This window comes from Schistocerca gregaria, chromosome 4 (genome assembly GCF_023897955.1).
Source record: "Schistocerca gregaria isolate iqSchGreg1 chromosome 4, iqSchGreg1.2, whole genome shotgun sequence".
In the NCBI taxonomy this organism is placed as follows: Eukaryota; Metazoa; Arthropoda; class Insecta; order Orthoptera; family Acrididae; genus Schistocerca; species Schistocerca gregaria.
In genome coordinates this window covers 26,501,945-26,524,516 of record NC_064923.1, presented here as the reverse complement: position 1 = coordinate 26,524,516, position 22,572 = coordinate 26,501,945, and the positions used below count along the sequence as shown (strand labels likewise).

Genomic DNA, 22,572 nt, shown 5'->3' with positions numbered 1-22,572 from the left:
CCGTTCCTCCCCACGTGGGGCTCGAACCCACGACCCTGGGATTAAGAGCCTTATGTTCTACCGACTGAGCTAGCCGCGCTGCCTCGGTGAGTATATGCCGGTAAGCACGTCACACAGTACTCGTTTGGGTTGATTGGTCCCATACAGAACCTCCCCATGTTGCCTAATGTTTTCCTAACGTCACACTCGTCACGTAGTTCACTTTTATTTCATAATCATTTCTGAGAGGTAACAGAATTGCATGACAACCTGCAGAGCTAGTTTCGTCAAAATTAACACACATACTTGATGTGACTCATAAGCCGAACGAGTTACTTTCCGACGTTATTTTAGATGTGCAAGTGCCAGTCAAAAACACGCGGCGACGGCAATATGCAAACCAATTCGCTAGTTAACACCGGTCTTGTTGTGCGTGTTTTAAGCTGAAGAGCATCTCCAAGCAGAAAATGGTCAACAGCAACATTCACACGGTTTCGTACTGCTCAAGTGCTACACTAAAACGGTATGTTTCTTTTTCAGATCTGGAAAAACACGACCGAGAGAAGAATCAAACACGCAATCTTCGGATACGAAGTCCGACGCCTTATCCATTAGGCCACACGGTCACTGACAAACAAGTGTAACTTATATACGACTCATCTCAAAACGCTCACACCAATGAGGAGTTGTGTTTTCGTTCTACACAGACGCTGCCCCTTGCTCTTTCCCACCCATTTGATACATTCAACCTGCTACGAGACCTACCAAATATAGACTGGGAAACTAAACCACACACTTTGTGCATTCGGAAATGTAAGGCAGGGCGTCCCTCGCCGCATTTGCTACGATGTCCATTTGCTACTTCTGCAGAAGTGGCGGCGACGACGACGACGACAACCGCGGAAGGCTCTGAGATATGTGAGAAATACATCTATAAAATATATTTCAGACTGTCCCATCCCACCTTATGCTGTACCGCTTTGGCAAATGCTTTATCTGCGCCATTCGCCTTAATCACATCTGAGAGTAATTCTTAATAAAACGCCTCTCGCTGATTGTTAGTCATCCCAGATACTGTTTGCTATAAGGCCACGACGCGCAACTGATATCCAAAATTCGTCTGCCTCCTGTGAGGATCGAACTCACGACCCCTGGTTTACTAGACCAGTGCTCTGCCACTGAGCTAAAGAGGCGCGGCCTAGCGGTACTTTTGCGTACTTCATCCTTACGGTCGTCTGGATCATCAGACTTCAGCTGACAACACTTCATATTACCGTCTAATATTTGCTGCTATGGCGACCCATTACTGCTTGCCTACACATCTGACACGTAAACGAAGTGCTCTCCAAATAACACCACTTGCATTTCAGAACATGTCTTTCACACATGTCTACAAAATCACCTTCACCTTCAAATACAGTTTCGTAGCGACTGACGGAGACGTAGGCAAAGTTTAAAGTTGCTATTTCCATTACATCACGTTAATCAGAAAAACGGTAAGTTACATCTGCAGAGGAACAAAATTCCGTTCCTCCCCACGTGGGGCTCGAACCCACGACCCTGGGATTAAGAGCCTTATGTTCTACCGACTGAGCTAGCCGCGCTGCCTCGGTGAGTATGTGCTGGTTAGCACGTCACACAGTACTCGTTTGGGTTGATTGGTCCCATACAGAACCTCCCCATGTTGCCTAATGTTTTCTTAACGTCACACTCGTCACGTAGTTCACTTTTATTTCATAATCATTTCTGAGAGGTAACAGAATTGCATGACAACCTGCAGAGCTAGTTTCGTCAAAATTAACACACATACTTGATGTGACTCATAAGCCGAACGAGTTACTTTCCGACGTTATTTTAGATGTGCAAGTGCCAGTCAAAAACACGCGGCGACGGCAATATGCAAACCAATTCGCTAGTTAACACCGGTCTTGTTGTGCGTGTTTTAAGCTGAAGAGCATCTCCAAGCAGAAAATGGTCAACAGCAACATTCACACGGTTTCGTACTGCTCAAGTGCTACACTAAAACGGTATGTTTCTTTTTCAGATCTGGAAAAACACGACCGAGAGAGGAATCAAACACGCAATCTTCGGATACGAAGTCCGATGCCTTATCCATTAGGCCACACGGTCACTGACAAACAAGTGGAACTTATATACGACTCATCTCAAAACCCTCACACCACTGAGGGGTTGTGTTTTCGTTCTACACAGACGCTGCCCCTTGCTCTTTCCCACCAATTTGATACATTCAACCTGCTACGAGACCTACCAAATATAGACTGGGAAACTAAACCACACACTTTGTGCATTCGGAAATGTAAGGCAGGGCGTCCCTCGCCGCATTTGCTACGATGTCCATTTGCTACTTCTGCAGAAGTGGCGGCGACGACGACGACGACGACGACGACGACGACGACAACCGCGGAAGGCTCTGAGATATGTGAGAAATACATCTATAAAATATATTTCAGACTGTCCCATCCCACCTTATGCTGTACCGCTTTGGCAAATGCTTTATCTGCGCCATTCGCCTTAATCACATCTGAGAGTAATTCTTAATAAAACGCCTCTCGCTAATTGTTAGTCATCCCAGATACTGTTTGCTATAAGGCCACGACGCGCAACTGATATCCAAAATTCGTCTGCCTCCTGTGAGGATCGAACTCACGACCCCTGGTTTACTAGACCAGTGCTCTGCCACTGAGCTAAAGAGGCGCGGCCTAGCGGTACTTTTGCGTACTTCATCCTTACGGTCGTCTGGATCATCAGACTTCAGCTGACAACACTTCATATTACCGTCTAATATTTGCAGCTATGGCGACCCATTACTGCTTGCCTACACATCTGACACGTAAACGAAGTGCTCTCCAAATAACACCACTTGCATTTCAGAACATGTCTTTCACACATGTCTACAAAATCACCTTCACCTTCAAATACAGTTTCGTAGCGACTGACGGAGACGTAGGCAAAGTTTAAAGTTGCTATTTCCATTACATCACGTTAATCAGAAAAACGGTAAGTTACATCTGCAGAGGAACAAAATTCCGTTCCTCCCCACGTGGGGCTCGAACCCACGACCCTGGGATTAAGAGCCTTATGTTCTACCGACTGAGCTAGCCGCGCTGCCTCGGTGAGTATATGCCGGTTAGCACGTCACACAGTACTCGTTTGGGTTGATTGGTCCCATACAGAACCTCCCCATGTTGCCTAATGTTTTCCTAACGTCACACTCGTCACGTAGTTCACTTTTATTTCATAATCATTTCTGAGAGGTAACAGAATTGCATGACAACCTGCAGAGCTAGTTTCGTCAAAATTAACACACATACTTGATGTGACTCATAAGCCGAACGAGTTACTTTCCGACGTTATTTTAGATGTGCAAGTGCCAGTCAAAAACACGCGGCGACGGCAATATGCAAACCAATTCGCTAGTTAACACCGGTCTTGTTGTGCGTGTTTTAAGCTGAAGAGCATCTCCAAGCAGAAAATGGTCAACAGCAACATTCACACGGTTTCGTACTGCTCAAGTGCTACACTAAAACGGTATGTTCCTTTTTCAGATCTGGAAAAACACGACCGAGAGAGGAATCAAACACGCAATCTTCGGATACGAAGTCCGACGCCTTATCCATTTTTTTTTTTTTTTTTTTTTTTTCTTTCTTTTTTGGGCCTCCCTTCTCCCCACACAGCCCATCCATTCGCTCTCCTTTTATGCCTTCTTGGGCGAGCTTCTATGCTATATCGACTGATTTTTTTTCAAATTTACTGTGACAGTTAGGGAAATGAAATGATGTTTGGCTTCTTCGCCATGTGAGGCTTCTCCTCCGTAGAACTGAAAATTGAAAAATTAAGGCTTCTTGGGAATTAATAAATTGTCACTCTTGCTTCATACTGAAAAAATGAAACAAAAATAGAAAGATTGTAACTGAGGAACACGTGCAAGAAGCTTCCACTGCATTGTGTGCAACGAAACCACCTTCCGATATTACCGAGATCCTGGAAAATCATCATAGATGAAAGTAGTTGCTGGAGATATGGGGTTCATCCAGCAGTAAGTGTGAAGCCGCAGTGCCGTTTCGGGGTTCTGTCCGAGGCCTTCACGGCTACCGTAGCGGCCCTGGGGCACACGAAGTCCCCACCGTACTTCACCCTCAACAGCGATCCCCTACTTTGGCCTGTGACTACATTTTTCGTAGACGAGGGCTATTAAGATGTTTATCCAATCCCTTGTCTCTGAAACAGAATGTGTAACATGTTACCAAAAGTTTTTTTGTGGTCCCTGTGCGTACATATCTGATAATATTTTGCTCGTTCGTATAATTCGTATTCTAAAACACGGTCATTGCCGTGTTCAGATGTAACGTAATGTACATAATTGCCAAACAACCACAACACAGCATTGGTTTTCTGGACAGGGAAGAAAACACCATCGGGGAAGAGTAATTTTTCAACATTGATCTCAGTACTAACAGTTCTGGTTATAAAGGCTACCCGCCGTTGGAGTCCCCTCCATATTTCGGCGTATCCGCCACAGAGAAAGCGGTGGATCAATGTGTCAACTGCGTCACATCGGGTGCACACAATCGTGTCACTAAGACCAATGGAGTGCAACTTTTCGTTAGTGGAAACTACGTTATTAACAACTCGGTACCAGGTTGCCTGAATGTCGGAAGACAGTTCACGATTACTAATATTTTTCCAAATTCTTTTCCAGTCTTTGTCGGGATATCTGCACTCCATTTTGTTGACATGTTCTTTCGTTGTTAAGAGTTCCATTAATTTCCTGCAATTCCTTGATTGTGGATTCGTGACAATACTGTCCATGTAGCTAATCTCTAAAAAGAACTGGCGAATATATTTCAATTTATAATTAATTCCGCATATATTTATGGGTGGACGTAAATTTTCTGGCTGTAGGAGTCGATACAGCCTGGCTGTAATACTATGTGGATGTTTGTCTATAATTTGTAGGGTCCTCTTTATATATAACGCCGTAGTCTTCCGCCATATATCTGTTAAACCTAGGCCACCTTCAGCGGAAGGTAACGTAACTGTATCGACTGCTACTCTAAAAATATTCCCTGTCCATATAAATCGGCAAATGATACTCATTATACGTTTGGCAATGGGTTTCGAAACTGGCAATATTTGACCTATATATATAGCTTTTGATAAAATGGAACAATTAATTATTCTGATTCGTTGTTTAATGTTCAGATGTCTGGTCTGATTGAGTATTGTGGCTCCTCTGATTGTATCCAGTACTTTCTTCCAATTGTAGGTCATGGTCTGAAGCGGACATCGGTAAAAGGTGACACCCAGAGCGGTGTGACGATCGACGGAGCGTGCCCATTCCAAACGGACATCTTGAAGACCTTTAAGATTTAAAAACGAACTCTTCACCTCGTTAACCCTAGCGCCTGTAGCTTCACAAAAGATCTGAATATTCGTAGTTAATTTCTCTAAATCTTCGTTACTACGAATAACCACTCCAACGTCATCAGCATATGCATTGGTGACGTTGTTAACGCCAGATATCGTGATGCCCTCAAGATCGACATCGAGTCTCCTTAGTAAAGGCTCCAGTGCAACAACATACAGGAGCATTGACAAAGGACTTCCCTGCGGGACGCCGTTGCGAATTTCAATGGGTGGAGTGAAATGCCCATTTACAGACACTTGTGTTTGGATGCCTTCAACAATGTTAATTAAAACTTGCACAAAATGTTGACTAAAACCCACATAGGTCAACGTTCTGAACAAAAATAAGTGGTTGACCCTGTCAAAAGCCTTTGAGAAGTCGATAAAGGCAAGGCCTCCTGGTGAGGATGACGTTGCAAAAATTGCAGAGACATCCCTATATTCACAAACAGTTTTAAAAATATTCCGCCCCGAGAGACAGGTTTGGTGGTCACCTATGATCTTCTCCATTAGAGGTCTCAGTCTTTCCTTCAGTACACGTGCAATTATTTTATAATCCGAGTTCATCAAACATATTGGTCTCAATTGATTGAGATCTTTAACTGTCGCGTTCCTTCCCTTTGGTATTAGCACAGTTACGCTTTCTTTGAACTCGCGTGGAACAGTAACACCTTGCAACACTTCATTTATCACTTCTGTGAATTGATTACCGATGAGAGGCCAAAATTTACAATAAAACTCTACAGGCAAGCCATCAGGCCCTGGGGACTTACGGGTAGGCGAATATTTAAGTATATCAAACACCTCCTCACATGTGATCGCAGTGGTAAGGGACACATTGTCCTCGTCATTGATAACGTTGTCGATACCTGTAGTTCGTAGCAAATCGTTCGCACAGTCTAGATTATACCGGGTATCAGTATATAACGTACGATAAAATTCATAAACTGCATTTAAAATGTCAGAGTGTTCCGTCAGCACCCGGTTATCGCCCACTCTAAGACAAGCAATAAACGCTCGTCTTCTATTTCTTTCATGTTCGAGTAAGTGGTACAGCGATGCGTTTTCGTCCTCCACCGTTGTCGGGACACGAGATTTAATTTTTAAACCCTCCAGCTGTTGTCGCTTGAGACTTATGAGGTGAGCCTTGATCTTCTTTATTTCAATGAAAACCTCATCAGTCATCTGCTGAGCTGATAGTTCCCTTAAGCATGTATAGTAAAATTCAACGGTATTGCGAGACCACATCGCTCGCTCCCTCCCGTAAGCTATTAGGGATGATCTCAATTTCTTTTTAGCACATGAGGTCCACCACGCAAGGCGAGAGCTGTATTTATGGCGCATACGTAGAGCAGCCTGCCATACCTCCGCTACTGTTCTTGATAGGGCACCCTCGAACAACATATGGGTATTCAGCTTCCATAAGGGGCGACCCCAATACGTTCCTTGCTTCTGAAACCGAATGCTGCATTTCACTGCGAGATGGTCCGAAAAGGTAGTGGGAATTACTTCGATACTACTGATTTTATTTTCCAGGTTTGCTGTGACGTATATTCTGTCTATTCTGCTTTGCGAGCGACTACTGATGTACGTAAATTTGACTAACGTGGGGTATTTGCTTTCCCACACGTCTGTCCACTTCATGTTTGTCACCAAAGCCGCCAGTTCCCTGGAGAAGTTAAAATTTGGTCGCTGGTCCTTTTTGTGAAGTACACAATTAAAGTCACCACCGATTAAAGCTTCCGCCGGATTCCCCTTAAGTAAATAGACCATATCGTTCTTAAAAAAATTAGCCCTATCATCTCTAGCGTTGTTACCAGAGGGGACATATACATTTAAAACAGTAGTAGTAAAAATTTTACAACTGATGCCCCTCCCATTTTCTAACAGACAGATATCCTTCACATCAATACCATCTTTGACAAGGATCGCAGTCCCACATGTGGCTTCCGGTGCAATATTTAAAATCTCTTGAAAACCTGGGACATAAAAGTTGTCGACATTAAATTCCTGTAGGAGGGCTATATCAGTATCCGACTGGTAAAGGAAATCTTTTAAAGAAGCGACTTTCGTTTCACTGCGAATCCGATTTATATTGATCGTGGTCACATTATATGTCAGTTCCGTTGGCATAGGTGCCGGTAAAAGAAATTGGCTAATGAAGTATACCCCATGCAGAGTCACGTCTGTACCATTCCATTCTGTCTGTCAGAAAGAAAAATAGACATTAAAAAAAAAAAAAATTAAATGCCACTAGCATGTGTCAGGTCCATCTCCATTCCGTGGTCGGTGCGATCTTCTTGGGCATCGGCCCAATCAAGTCCTTTTCCTGAGACAGTTCGGTCTAAATCCATAGTAGTGCCGGTCTGCAAACCTGCGACGCCAAGCGGTGCGCGAGGTTGTTGTTGAAGATCATCTGCATCGGCACGACTCATCTCCGCTTCAGTACACTCGTTAACTCGTGCTACTGGGCATTGTTCTCGTAGTCGTTCATTATCCCTTAAATGTTTTAACTTTTCCCGCAATGCAGGAGCTAAACTCTCTGCTGCTTTGTGTGCCAATCTCCTCTTCTTGCCTTTCTTCGAAGATCTCTTCGGCGATCTAGCAGGAGATTAAGTTTGCGACCTGTCAGGAGAAGTACCGGATGATACGTCTGACGTCGCCTGTTCCTTTTTTCGGACAAAAGTCCGCGTATCGCATTCCACAACGGCAGAAGGAGGCGCATCTTTTTCCATGGCTCCCACTGGTAGCAACCCAGTCTCCAATTCTACACTATCGCTCGTTGTGGTTTCCTTGACGCAAGTGTCTTCTGTGGGCGCCAACGTGAAACCAATGTCCAGATTGCTATCTTCGTTCATAGTTCCCGCAGAGTGGATGCCTGGAGCGTCCACTCCTCGGAAGCTAGTGGCAATATCCTCACGTTGGTGGGAATCCTGACGACGCAAGGAAACCTCCGTTGCGGGTATCTGGGGATCTTCGGCCGAGTCCGCGGAAGAACGAGCAACCACAGTGGGAGAGTTGGAAAAAGTTGGCGTCGGCATAGATTCGAGGGGCGCGGAGCTGATCGGCAGACCATCCGCAAATCTAGAGCTTGAAGCCGGAGTATCATCGACAACCGCCCGCGAGGCAGCAGGCTCCCCGCGCACAGGCGGCACCGACTCGCCTCGGCTGCGGAAGTCAGCAGCGGCAGCGTATGACAACTTCATACCAACAACAGGGCCGGAGCTCGGCATCTCGTCACGCGGTAACTGCGGGACACGCCTCCGTGAACATTCTGCACGAATGTGTTCCGTGGAATTGCATAAAGCGCAAGTCCGCGGTTGCCCATCATAGATAATCAAAGCACGATACCCACAAATATTAAGATAAGAGGGGACATGCTTCTGTAATTCAATCTTAATTTGCCTTACGCCGTTCAAGACAGGAAACATATGAGCTTCAGACCACCTTTCTGCCACATTGGAAATAATTCTGCCATAAGGCCGAAGGGCAACATTAAGTTCTTCGGGCGGAATTTCAAAAGGGAGCTCAAACACTCTGATCGTACGAATCCCGTACCCAGCATGACTAACAGCAACGTCACTCACATTCCCATCAGAATGATTAAACTTCACGCTACCTCCGCAACGATCCACAATGGAACTACATAATTCTGGACTTTTCATCTTCAGATACACAGCATTTGTCACAAACGAGAGATAAACTCCGACAACATCATCACCGTTAATCAATACTTTTTCGATAAACCATGCTTTAATTTCAAATGCTTTAGGTCGAACGAAATTTCGATCGAAAGTAAACTTGATTGTGTCTTTCCTCAAATAATTCGACCTATTCATTCTAGAACTTCATGAATACAAGTGCAACACGAATAGCGGCTTAGCAGCACCACTAACCTCAAACGCAGCGACTCAGCCTATGTTTACTACAGCCAGACGTCCAGCTCCGCCACACGTCCGTCCCGCTCGGCGGCTGACTCGCAACTGCCACCATTAGGCCACACGGTCACTGACAAACAAGTGTAACTTATATACGACTCATCTCAAAACGCTCACACCAATGAGGAGTTGTGTTTTCGTTCTACACAGACGCTGCCCCTTGCTCTTTCCCACCCATTTGATACATTCAACCTGCTACGAGACCTACCAAATATAGACTGGGAAACTAAACCACACACTTTGTGCATTCGGAAATGTAAGGCAGGGCGTCCCTCGCCGCATTTGCTACGATGTCCATTTGCTACTTCTGCAGAAGTGGCGGCGGCGGCGGCGACGACGACGACGACGACGACGACGACGACGACGACGACGACGACGACGACAACCGCGGAAGGCTCTGAGATATGTGAGAAATACATCTATAAAATATATTTCAGACTGTCCCATCCCACCTTATGCTGTACCGCTTTGGCAAATGCTTTATCTGCGCCATTCGCCTTAATCACATCTGAGAGTAATTCTTAATAAAACGCCTCTCGCTAATTGTTAGTCATCCCAGATACTGTTTGCTATAAGGCCACGACGCGCAACTGATATCCAAAATTCGTCTGCTTCCTGTGAGGATCGAACTCACGACCCCTGGTATACTAGACCAGTGCTCTGCCACTGAGCTAAAGAGGCGCGGCCTAGCGGTACTTTTGCGTACTTCATCCTTACGGTCGTCTGGATCATCAGACTTCAGCTGACAACACTTCATATTACCGTCTAATATTTTCAGCTATGGCGACCCATTACTGCTTGCCTACACATCTGACACGTAAACGAAGTGCTCTCCAAATAACACCACTTGCATTTCAGAACATGTCTTTCACACATGTCTACAAAATCACCTTCACCTTCAAATACAGTTTCGTAGCGACTGACGGAGACGTAGGCAAAGTTTAAAGTTGCTATTTCCATTACATCACGTTAATCAGAAAAACGGTAAGTTACATCTGCAGAGGAACAAAATTCCGTTCCTCCCCACGTGGGGCTCGAACCCACGACCCTGGGATTAAGAGCCTTATGTTCTACCGACTGAGCTAGCCGCGCTGCCTCGGTGAGTACATGCCGGTTAGCACGTCACACAGTACTCGTTTGGGTTGATTGGTCCCATACAGAACCTCCCCATGTTGCCTAATGTTTTACTAACGTCACACTCGTCACGTAGTTCACTTTTATTTCATAATCATTTCTGAGAGGTAACAGAATTGCATGACAACCTGCAGAGCTAGTTTCGTCAAAATTAACACACATACTTGATGTGACTCATAAGCCGAACGAGTTACTTTCCGACGTTATTTTAGATGTGCAAGTGCCAGTCAAAAACACGCAGCGACGGCAATATGCAAACCAATTCGCTAGTTAACACCGGTCTTGTTGTGCGTGTTTTAAGCTGAAGAGCATCTCCAAGCAGAAAATGGTCAACAGCAACATTCACACGGTTTCGTACTGCTCAAGTGCTACACTAAAACGGTATGTTTCTTTTTCAGATCTGGAAAAACACGACCGAGAGAGGAATCAAACACGCAATCTTCGGATACGAAGTCCGACGCCTTATCCATTAGGCCACACGGTCACTGACAAACAAGTGGAACTTATATACGACTCATCTCAAAACGCTCACACCAATGAGGGGTTGTGTTTTCGTTCTACACAGACGCTGCCCCTTGCTCTTTCCCACCCATTTGATACATTCAACCTGCTACGAGACCTACCAAATATAGACTGGGAAACTAAACCACACACTTTGTGCATTCGGAAATGTAAGGCAGGGCGTCCCTCGCCGCATTTGCTACGATGTCCATTTGCTACTTCTGCAGAAGTGGCGGCGGCGGCGGCGACGACGACGACGACGACGACGACAACCGCGGAAGGCTCTGAGATATGTGAGAAATACATCTATAACATATATTTCAGACTGTCCCATATCACCTTATGCTGTACCGCTTTGGCAAATGCTTTATCTGCGCCATTCGCCTTAATCTCATCTGAGAGTAATTCTTAATAAAACGCCTCTCGCTAATTGTTTGTCATCCCAGATACTGTTTGCTATAAGGCCACGACGCGCCACTGATATCCAAAATTCGTCTGCCTCCTGTGAGGATCGAACTCACGACCCCTGGTTTACTAGACCAGTGCTCTGCCACTGAGCTAAAGAGGCGCGGCCTAGCGGTACTTTTGCGTACTTCATCCTTACGGTCGTCTGGATCATCAGACTTCAGCTGACAACACTTCATATTACCGTCTAATATTTGCAGCTATGGCGACCCATTACTGCTTGCCTACACATCTGACACGTAAACGAAGTGCTCTCCAAATAACACCACTTGCATTTCAGAACATGTCTTTCACACATGTCTACAAAATCACCTTCACCTTCAAATACAGTTTCGTAGCGACTGACGGAGACGTAGGCAAAGTTTAAAGTTGCTATTTCCATTACATCACGTTAATCAGAAAAACGGTAAGTTACATCTGCAGAGGAACAAAATTCCGTTCCTCCCCACGTGGGGCTCGAACCCACGACCCTGGGATTAAGAGCCGTATGTTCTACCGACTGAGCTAGCCGCGCTGCCTCGGTGAGTATATGCCGGTTAGCACGTCACACAGTACTCGTTTGGGTTGATTGGTCCCATACAGAACCTCCCCATGTTGCCTAATGTTTTCCTAACGTCACACTCGTCACGTAGTTCACTTTTATTTCATAATCATTTCTGAGAGGTAACAGAATTGCATGACAACCTGCAGAGCTAGTTTCGTCAAAATTAACACACATACTTGATGTGACTCATAAGCCGAACGAGTTACTTTCCGACGTTATTTTAGATGTGCAAGTGCCAGTCAAAAACACGCGGCGACGGCAATATGCAAACCAATTCGCTAGTTAACACCGGTCTTGTTGTGCGTGTTTTAAGCTGAAGAGCACCTCCAAGCAGAAAATGGTCAACAGCAACATTCACACGGTTTCGTACTGCTCAAGTGCTACACTAAAACGGTATGTTTCTTTTTCAGATCTGGAAAAACACGACCGAGAGAGGAATCAAACACGCAATCTTCAGATACGAAGTCCGACGCCTTATCCTTTAGGCCACACGGTCACTGACAAACAAGTGTAACTTATATACGACTCATCTCAAAACGCTCACACCAATGAGGAGTTGTGTTTTCGTTCTACACAGACGCTGCCCCTTGCTCTTTCCCACCCATTTGATACATTCAACCTGCTACGAGACCTACCAAATATAGACTGGGAAACTAAACCACACACTTTGTGCATTCGGAAATGTAAGGCAGGGCGTCCCTCGCCGCATTTGCTACGATGTCCATTTGCTACTTCTGCAGAAATGGCGGCGACGACGACGACGACGACGACGACGACAACCGCGGAAGGCTCTGAGATATGTGAGAAATACATCTATAAAATATATTTCAGACTGTCCCATCCCACCTTATGCTGTACCGCTTTGGCAAATGCTTTATCTGCGCCATTCGCCTTAATCACATCTGAGAGTAATTCTTAATAAAACGCCTCTCGCTAATTGTTAGTCATCCCAGATACTGTTTGCTATAAGGCCACGACGCGCAACTGATATCCAAAATTCGTCTGCATCCTGTGAGGATCGAACTCACGACCCCTGGTTTACTAGACCAGTGCTCTGCCACTGAGCTAAAGAGGCGCGGCCTAGCGGTACTTTTGCGTACTTCATCCTTACGGTCGTCTGGATCATCAGACTTCAGCTGACAACACTTCATATTACCGTCTAATATTTGCAGCTATGGCGACCCATTACTGCTTGCCTACACATCTGACACGTAAACGAAGTGCTCTCCAAATAACACCACTTGCATTTCAGAACATGTCTTTCACACATGTCTACAAAATCACCTTCACCTTCAAATACAGTTTCGTAGCGACTGACGGAGACGTAGGCAAAGTTTAAAGTTGCTATTTCCATTACATCACGTTAATCAGAAAAACGGTAAGTTACATCTGCAGAGGAAAAAAATTTCGTTCCTCCCCACGTGGGGCTCCAACCCACGACCCTGGGATTAAGAGCCTTATGTTCTACCGACTGAGCTAGCCGCGCTGCCTCGGTGAGTATATGCCGGTTAGCACGTCACACAGTACTCGTTTGGGTTGATTGGTCCCATACAGAACCTCCCCATGTTGCCTAATGTTTTCCTAACGTCACACTCGTCACGTAGTTCACTTTTATTTCATAATCATTTCTGAGAGGTACAGAATTGCATGACAACCTGCAGAGCTAGTTTCGTCAAAATTAACACACATACTTGATGTGACTCATAAGCCGAACGAGTTACTTTCCGACGTTATTTTAGATGTGCAAGTGCCAGTCAAAAACACGCGGCGACGGCAATATGCAAACCAATTCGCTAGTTAACACCGGTCTTGTTGTGCGTGTTTTAAGCTGAAGACCATCTCCAAGCAGAAAATGGTCAACAGCAACATTCACACGGTTTCGTACTGCTCAAGTGCTACACTAAAACGGTATGTTTCTTTTTCAGATCTGGAAAAACACGACCGAGAGAGGAATCAAACACGCAATCTTCGGATACGAAGTCCGACGCCTTATCCATTAGGCCACACGGTCACTGACAAACAAGTGGAACTTATATACGACTCATCTCAAAACGCTCACACCACTGAGGAGTTGTGTTTTCGTTCTACACAGACGCTGCCCCTTGCTCTTTCCCACCCATTTGATACATTCAACCTGCTACGAGACCTACCAAATATAGACTGGGAAACTAAACCACACACTTTGTGCATTCGGAAATGTAAGGCAGGGCGTCCCTCGCCGCATTTGCTACGATGTCCATTTGCTACTTCTGCAGAAGTGGCGGCGACGACGACGACGACGACGACAACCGCGGAAGGCTCTGAGATATGTGAGAAATACATCTATAAAATATATTTCAGACTGTCCCATCCCACCTTATGCTGTACCGCTTTGGCAAATGCTTTATCTGCGCCATTCGCCTTAATCACATCTGAGAGTAATTCTTAATAAAACGCCTCTCGCTAATTGTTAGTCATCCCAGATACTGTTTGCTATAAGGCCACGACGCGCAACTGATATCCAAAATTCGTCTGCCTCCTGTGAGGATCGAACTCACGACCCCTGGTTTACTAGACCAGTGCTCTGCCACTGAGCTAAAGAGGCGCGGCCTAGCGGTACTTTTGCGTACTTCATCCTTACGGTCGTCTGGATCATCAGACTTCAGCTGACAACACTTCATATTACCGTCTAATATTTGCAGCTATGGCGACCCATTACTGCTTGCCTACACATCTGACACGTAAACGAAGTGCTCTCCAAATAACACCACTTGCATTTCAGAACATGTCTTTCACACATGTCTACAAAATCACCTTCACCTTCAAATACAGTTTCGTAGCGACTGACGGAGACGTAGGCAAAGTTTAAAGTTGCTATTTCCATTACATCACGTTAATCAGAAAAACGGTAAGTGACATCTGCAGAGGAACAAAATTCCGTTCCTCCCCACGTGGGGCTCCAACCCACGACCCTGGGATTAAGAGCCTTATGTTCTACCGACTGAGCTAGCCGCGCTGCCTCAGTGAGTATATGCCGGTTAGCACGTCACACAGTACTCGTTTGGGTTGATTGGTCCGATACAGAACCTCCCCATGTTGCCTAATGTTTTCCTAACGTCACACTCGTCACGTAGTTCACTTTTATTTCATAATCATTTCTGAGAGGTAACAGAATTGCATGACAACCTGCAGAGCTAGTTTCGTCAAAATTAACACACATACTTGATGTGACTCATAAGCCGAACGAGTTACTTTCCGACGTTATTTTAGATGTGCAAGTGCCAGTCAAAAACACGCGGCGACGGCAATATGCAAACCAATTCGCTAGTTAACACCGGTCTTGTTGTGCGTGTTTTAAGCTCAAGAGCATCTCCAAGCAGAAAATGGTCAACAGCAACATTCACACGGTTCCGTACTGCTCAAGTGCTACACTAAAACGGTATGTTTCTTTTTCAGATCTGGAAAAACACGACCGAGAGAGGAATCAAACACGCAATCTTCGGATACGAAGTCCGACGCCTAATCCATTAGGCCACACGGTCACTGACAAACAAGTGTAACTTATATACGACTCATCTCAAAACGCTCACACCACTGAGGAGTTGTGTTTTCGTTCTACACAGACGCTGCCCCTTGCTCTTTCCCACCCATTTGATACATTCAACCTGCTACGAGACCTACCAAATATAGACTGGGAAACTAAACCACACACTTTGTGCATTCGGAAATGTAAGGCAGGGCGTCCCTCGCCGCATTTGCTACGATGTCCATTTGCTACTTCTGCAGAAGTGGCGGCGGCGGCGACGACGACGACGACGACGACGACAACCGCGGAAGGCTCTGAGATATGTGAGAAATACATCTATAAAATATATTTCAGACTGTCCCATCCCACCTTATGCTGTACCGCTTTGGCAAATGCTTTATCTGCGCCATTCGCCTTAATCACATCTGAGAGTAATTCTTAATAAAACGCCTCTCGCTAATTGTTAGTCATCCCAAATACTGTTTGCTATAAGACCACGACGCGCAACTGATATCGAAAATTCGTCTGCCTCCTGTGAGGATCGAACTCACGACCCCTGGTTTACTAGACCAGTGCTCTGCCACTGAGCTAAAGAGGCGCGGCCTAGCGGTACTTTTGCGTACTTCATCCTTACGGTCGTCTGGATCATCAGACTTCAGCTGACAACACTTCATATTACCGTCTAATATTTGCAGCTACGGCGACCCATTACTGCTTGCCTACACATCTGAAACGTAAACGAAGTGCTCTCCAAATAACACCACTTGCATTTCAGAACATGTCTTTCACACATGTCTACAAAATCACCTTCACCTTCAAATACAGTTTCGTAGCGACTGACGGAGACGTAGGCAAAGTTTAAAGTTGCTATTTCCATTACATCACGTTAATCAGAAAAACGGTAAGTTACATCTGCAGGGGAACAAAATTCCGTTCCTCCCCACGTGGGGATCGAACCCACGACCCTGGGATTAAGAGCCTTATGTTCTACCGACTGAACTAGCCGCGCTGCCTCGGTGAGTATCTGCCGGTTAGCACGTCACACAGTACCCGTTTGGGTTGATTGGTCCCATACAGAACCTCCCCATGTTGCCTAATGTTTTCCTAACGTCACACTCGTCACGTAGTTCACTTTTATTTCATAATCATTTCTGAGAGGTAACAGAATTGCATGACAACGTGCAGAGCTAGTTTCGTCAAAATTAACACACATACTTGATGTGACTCATAAGCCGAACGAGTTACTTTCCGACGTTATTTTAGATGTGCAAGTGCCAGTCAAAAACACGCGGCGACGGCAATATGCAAACCAATTCGCTAGTTAACACCGGTCTTGTTGTGCGTGTTTTAAGCTGAAGAGCATCTCCAAGCAGAAAATGGTCAACAGCAACATTCACACGGTTTCGTACTGCTCAAGTGCTACACTAAAACGGTATGTTTCTTTTTCAGATCTGGAAAAACACGACCGAGAGAGGAATCAAACACGCAATCTTCGGATACGAAGTCCGACGCCTTGTCCATTAGGCCACACGGTCACTGACAAACAAGTGTAACTTATATACGACTCATCTCAAAACGCTCACACCAATGAGGAGTTGTGTTTTCGTTCTACACAGACGCTGCCCCTTGCTCTTTCCCACCCATTTGATACATTCAACCTGCTACGAGACCTACCAAATATAGACTGGGAAACTAAACCACACACTTTGTGCATTCGGAAATGTAAGGCAGGGCGTCCCTCGCCGCATTTGCTACGATGTCCATTTGCTACTTCTGCAGAAGTGGCGGCAGCGGCGACGACGACGACAACCGCGGAAGGCTCTGAGATATGTGAGAAATACATCTATAAAATATATTTCAGACTGTCCCATCCCAACGTATGCTGTACCGCTTTGGCAAATGCTTTATCTGCGCCATTCGCCTTAATCACATCTGAGAGTAATTCTTAATAAAACGCCTCTCGCTAATTGTTAGTCATCCCAGATACTGTTTGCTATATAGCCACGACGCGCAACTGATATCCAAAATTCGTCTGCCTCCTGTGAGGATCGAACTCACGACCCCTGGTTTACTAGACCAGTGCTCTGCCACTGAGCTAAAGAGGCGCGGCCTAGCGGTACTTTTGCGTACTTCATCCTTACGGTCGTCTGGATCATCAGACTTCAGCTGACAACACTTCATATTACCGTCTAATATTTGCAGCTATGGCGACCCATTACTGCTTGGCTACACATCTGACACGTAAACGAAGTGCTCTCCAAATAACACCACTTGCATTTCAGAACATGTCTTTCGCACATGTCTACAAAATCACCTTCACCTTCAAATACAGTTTCGTAGCGACTGACGGAGACGTAGGCAAAGTTTAAAGTTGCTATTTCCATTACATCACGTTAATCAGAAAAACGGTAAGTTACATCTGCAGAGGAACAAAATTCCGTTCCTCCCCACGTGGGGCTCGAACACACGACCCTGGGATTAAGAGCCTTATGTTCTACCGACTGAGCTAGCCGCGCTGCCTCGGTGAGTATATGCCGGTTAGCACGTCACACAGTACTCGTTTGGGTTGATTGGTCCCATACAGAACCTCCCCATGTTGCCTAATGTTTTCCTAACGTCACACTCGTCACGTAGTTCACTTTTATTTCATAATCATTTCTGAGAGGTAACAGAATTGCATGACAACCTGCAGAGCTAGTTTCGTCAAAATTAACACACATACTTGATGTGACTCATAAGCCGAACGAGTTACTTTCCGACGTTATTTTAGATGTGCAAGTGCCAGTCAAAAACACGCGGCGACGGCAATATGCAAACCAATTCGCTAGTTAACACCGGTCTTGTTGTGCGTGTTTTAAGCTCAAGGGCATCACCAAGCAGAAAATGGTCAACAGCAACATTCACACGGTTTCGTACTGCTCAAGTGCTACACTAAAACGGTATGTTTCTTTTTCAGATCTGGAAAAACACGACCGAGAGAGGAATCAAACACGCAATCTTCGGATACGAAGTCCGACGCCTTATCCATTAGGCCACACGGTCACTGACAAACAAGTGGAACTTACATACGACTCATCTCAAAACGCTCACACCAATGAGGAGTTGTGTTTTCGTTCTACACAGACGCTGCCCCTTGCTCTTTCCCACCCATTTGATACATTCAACCTGCTACGAGACCTACCAAATATAGACTGGGAAACTAAACCACACACTTTGTGCATTCGGAAATGTAAGGCAGGGCGTCCCTCGCCGCATTTGCTACGATGTCCATTTGCTACTTCTGCAGAAGTGGCGGCGGCGGCGACGACGACGACGACGACGACGACAACCGCGGAAGGCTCTGAGATATGTGAGAAATACATCTATAAAATATATTTCAGACTGTCCCATCCCACCTTATGCTGTACCGCTTTGGCAAATGCTTTATCTGCGCCATTCGCCTTAATCACATCTGAGAGTAATTCTTAATAAAACGCCTCTCGCTAATTGTTAGTCATCCCAGATACTGTTTGCTATAAGGCCACGACGCGCAACTGATATCCAAAATTCGTCTGCCTCCTGTGAGGATCGAACTCACGACCCCTGGTTTACTAGACCATTGCTCTGCCACTGAGCTAAAGAGGCGCGGCATAGCGGTACTTTTGCGTACTTCATCCTTACGGTCGTCTGGATCATCAGACTTCAGCTGACAACACTTCATATTACCGTCTAATATTTGCAGCTATGGCGACCCATTACTGCTTGCCTACACATCTGACACGTAAACGAAGTGTTCTCCAAATAACACCACTTGCATTTCAGAACATGTCTTTCACACATGTCTACAAAATCACCTTCACCTTCAAATACAGTTTCGAGCGACTGACGGAGACGTAGGCAAAGTTTAAAGTTGCTATTTCCATTACATCACGTTAATCAGAAGAACGGTAAGTTACATCTGCAGAGGAAAAAAATTCCGTTTCTCCCCACGTGGGGCTCGAACACACGACCCTGGGATTAGGAGCCTTATGTTCTACCGACTGAGCTAGCCGCGCTGCCTCGGTGAGTATATGCCGGTTAGCACGTCACACAGTACTCGTTTGGTTTCATTGGTCCCATACAGAACCTTCCCATGTTGCCTAATGTTTTCCTAACGTCACACTCGTCACGTAGTTCACTTTTATTTCATAATCATTTCTGAGAGGTAACAGAATTGCATGACAACCTGCAGAGCTAGTTTCGTCAAAATTAACACACATACTTGATGTGACTCATAAGCCGAACGAGTTACTTTCCGACGTTATTTTAGATGTGCAAGTGCCAGTCAAAAACACGCGGCGACGGCAATATGCAAACCAATTCGCTAGTTAACACCGGTCTTGTTGTGCGTGTTTTAAGCTGAAGAGCATCTCCAAGCAGAAAATGGTCAACAGCAACATTCACACGGTTCCGTACTGCTCAAGTGCTACACTAAAACGGTATGTTTCTTTTTCAGATCTGGAAAAACACGACCGAGAGAGGAATCAAACACGCAACCTTCGGATACGACGTCCGACGCCTTATCCATTAGGCCACACGGTCACTGACAAACAAGTGGAACTTATATACGACTCATCTCAAAACGCTCACACCACTGAGGGGTTGTGTTTTTCTTCTACACAGACGCTGCCCCTAGCTCTTTCCCACCCATTTGATACATTCAACCTGCTACGAGACCTACCAAATATAGACTGGGAAACTAAACCGCACACTTTGTGCATTCGGAAATGTAAGGCAGGGCGTCCCTCGCCGCATTTGCTACGATGTCCATTTGCTACTTCTGCAGAAGTGGCGGCGGCGACGACGACGACGACGACGACGACGACAACCACGGAAGGCTCTGAGATATGTGAGAAATACATCTATAAAATATATTTCAGACTGTGCCATCCCACCTTATACTGTACCGCTTTGGCAAATGCATTATCTGCGCCATTCGCCTTAATCACATCTGAGAGTAATTCTTAATAAAACGCCTCTCGCTAATTGTTAGTCATCCCAGATACTGTTTGCTATAAGGCCACGACGCGCAACTGATATCCAAAATTCGTCTGCCTCCTGTGAGGATCGAACTCACGACAACTGGTTTACTAGACCAGTGCTCTGCCACTGAGCTAAAGAGGCGCGGCCTAGCGGTACTTTTGCGTACTTCATCCTTACGGTCGTCTGGATCATCAGACTTCAGCTGACAACACTTCATATTACCGTCTAATATTTGCAGCTATGGCGACCCATTACTGCTTGCCTACACATCTGACACGTAAAGGAAGTGCTCTCCAAATAACACCACTTGCATTTCAGAGCATGTCTTTCACACATGTCTACAAAATCACCTTCACCTTCAAATACAGTTTCGTAGCGACTGACGGAGACGTAGGCAAAGTTTAAAGTTGCTATTTCCATTACATCACGTTAATCAGAAGAACGGTAAGTTACATCTGCAGAGGAACAAAATTCCGTTTCTCCCCACGTGGGGCTCGAACACACGACCCTGGGATTAAGAGCCTTATGTTCTACCGACTGAGCTAGCCGCGCTGCCTCGGTGAGTATATGCCGGTTAGCACGTCACACAGTACTCGTTTGGTTTGATTGGTCCCATACAGAACCTTCCCATGTTGCCTAATGTTTTCCTAACGTCACCCTCGTCACGTAGTTCACTTTTATTTCATAATCATTTCTGAGAGGTAACAGAATTGCATGACAACGTGCAGAGCTAGTTTCGTCAAAATTAACACACATACTTGATGTGACTCATAAGCCGAACGAGTTACTTTCCGACGTTATTTTAGATGTGCAAGTGCCAGTCAAAAACACGCGGCGACGGCAATATGCAAACCAATTCGCTAGTTAACACCGGTCTTGTTGTGCGTGTTTTAAGCTGAAGAGCATCTCCAAGCAGAAAATGGTCAACAGCAACATTCACACGGTTTCGTACTGCTCAAGTGCTACACTAAAACGGTATGTTTCTTTTTCAGATCTGGAAAAACACGACCGAGAGAGGAATCAAACACGCAATCTTCGGATACGAAGTCCGACGCCTTATCCATTAGGCCACACGGTCACTGACAAACAAGTGGAACTTATATACGACTCATCTCAAAACGCTCACACCACTGAGAAGTTGTGTTTTCGTTCTACACAGACGCTGCCCCTTGCTCTTTCCCACCCATTTGATACATTCAACCTGCTACGAGACCTACCAAATATAGACTGGGAAACTAAACCACACACTTTGTGCATTCGGAAATGTAAGGCAGGGCGTCCCTCGCCGCATTTGCTACGATGTCCATTTGCTACTTCTGCAGAAGTGGCGGCGACGACGACGACGACAACCGCGGAAGGCTATGAGATATGTGAGAAATACATCTATAAAATATATTTCAGACTGTCCCATCCCACCTTATGCTGTACCGCTTTGGCAAATGCTTTATCTGCGCCATTCGCCTTAATCACATCTGAGAGTAATTCCTAATAAAACGCCTCTCGCTAATTGTTAGTCATCCCAGATACTGTTTGCTATAGGGCCACGACGCGCAACTGATATCCAAAATTCGTCTGCTTCCTGTGAGGATCGAACTCACGATCCCTGGTTTACTAGACCAGTGCTCTGCCACTGAGCTAAAGAGGCGCGGCCTAGCGGTACTTTTGCGTACTTCATCCTTACGGTCGTCTGGATCATCAGACTTCAGCTGACAACACTTCATATTACCGTCTAATATTTGCAGCTATGGCGACCCATTACTGCTTGCCTACACATCTGACACGTAAACGAAGTGCTCTCCAAATAACACCACTTGCATTTCAGAACATGTCTTTCACACATGTCTACAAAATCACCTTCACCTTCAAATACAGTTTCGTAGCGACTGACGGAGACGTAGGCAAAGTTTAAAGTTGCTATTTCCATTACATCACGTTAATCAGAAGAACGGTAAGTTACATCTGCAGAGGAACAAAATTCCGTTTCTCCCCACGTGGGGCTCGAACACACGACCCTGGGATTAAGAGCCTTATGTTCTACCGACTGAGCTAGCCGCGCTGCCTCGGTGAGTATATGCCGG

At 45.6% G+C, this 22,572-nt stretch overlaps 11 non-coding genes across 11 annotated transcripts; all 11 read right to left on the bottom strand.

Moving 5' to 3' along the window:
- Positions 1 to 1,100: 1,100 nt before the first annotated feature.
- Positions 1,101 to 1,172, bottom strand: Trnat-agu (transfer RNA threonine (anticodon AGU)). The gene has a single exon. It is a non-coding gene; the product is annotated as a tRNA-Thr (tRNA).
- Positions 1,173 to 2,622: 1,450 nt separating this feature from the next.
- Positions 2,623 to 2,694, bottom strand: Trnat-agu (transfer RNA threonine (anticodon AGU)). The gene has a single exon. It is a non-coding gene; the product is annotated as a tRNA-Thr (tRNA).
- A 7,259-nt stretch (positions 2,695 to 9,953) lies between these two features.
- On the bottom strand, positions 9,954 to 10,025 carry Trnat-agu (transfer RNA threonine (anticodon AGU)). Its single transcript has one exon. It is a non-coding gene; the product is annotated as a tRNA-Thr (tRNA).
- Positions 10,026 to 11,475: 1,450 nt separating this feature from the next.
- Positions 11,476 to 11,547, bottom strand: Trnat-agu (transfer RNA threonine (anticodon AGU)). The gene has a single exon. It is a non-coding gene; the product is annotated as a tRNA-Thr (tRNA).
- A 1,444-nt stretch (positions 11,548 to 12,991) lies between these two features.
- Positions 12,992 to 13,063, bottom strand: Trnat-agu (transfer RNA threonine (anticodon AGU)). The gene has a single exon. It is a non-coding gene; the product is annotated as a tRNA-Thr (tRNA).
- Positions 13,064 to 14,500: 1,437 nt separating this feature from the next.
- Trnat-agu (transfer RNA threonine (anticodon AGU)) lies at positions 14,501 to 14,572 on the bottom strand. Its single transcript has one exon. It is a non-coding gene; the product is annotated as a tRNA-Thr (tRNA).
- A 1,447-nt stretch (positions 14,573 to 16,019) lies between these two features.
- Positions 16,020 to 16,091, bottom strand: Trnat-agu (transfer RNA threonine (anticodon AGU)). Its single transcript has one exon. It is a non-coding gene; the product is annotated as a tRNA-Thr (tRNA).
- A 1,435-nt stretch (positions 16,092 to 17,526) lies between these two features.
- Positions 17,527 to 17,598, bottom strand: Trnat-agu (transfer RNA threonine (anticodon AGU)). The gene has a single exon. It is a non-coding gene; the product is annotated as a tRNA-Thr (tRNA).
- Positions 17,599 to 19,045: 1,447 nt separating this feature from the next.
- On the bottom strand, positions 19,046 to 19,117 carry Trnat-agu (transfer RNA threonine (anticodon AGU)). The gene has a single exon. It is a non-coding gene; the product is annotated as a tRNA-Thr (tRNA).
- Positions 19,118 to 20,563: 1,446 nt separating this feature from the next.
- Positions 20,564 to 20,635, bottom strand: Trnat-agu (transfer RNA threonine (anticodon AGU)). The gene has a single exon. It is a non-coding gene; the product is annotated as a tRNA-Thr (tRNA).
- A 1,432-nt stretch (positions 20,636 to 22,067) lies between these two features.
- Positions 22,068 to 22,139, bottom strand: Trnat-agu (transfer RNA threonine (anticodon AGU)). The gene has a single exon. It is a non-coding gene; the product is annotated as a tRNA-Thr (tRNA).
- Between the last annotated feature and the right edge of the window lie 433 nt (positions 22,140 to 22,572).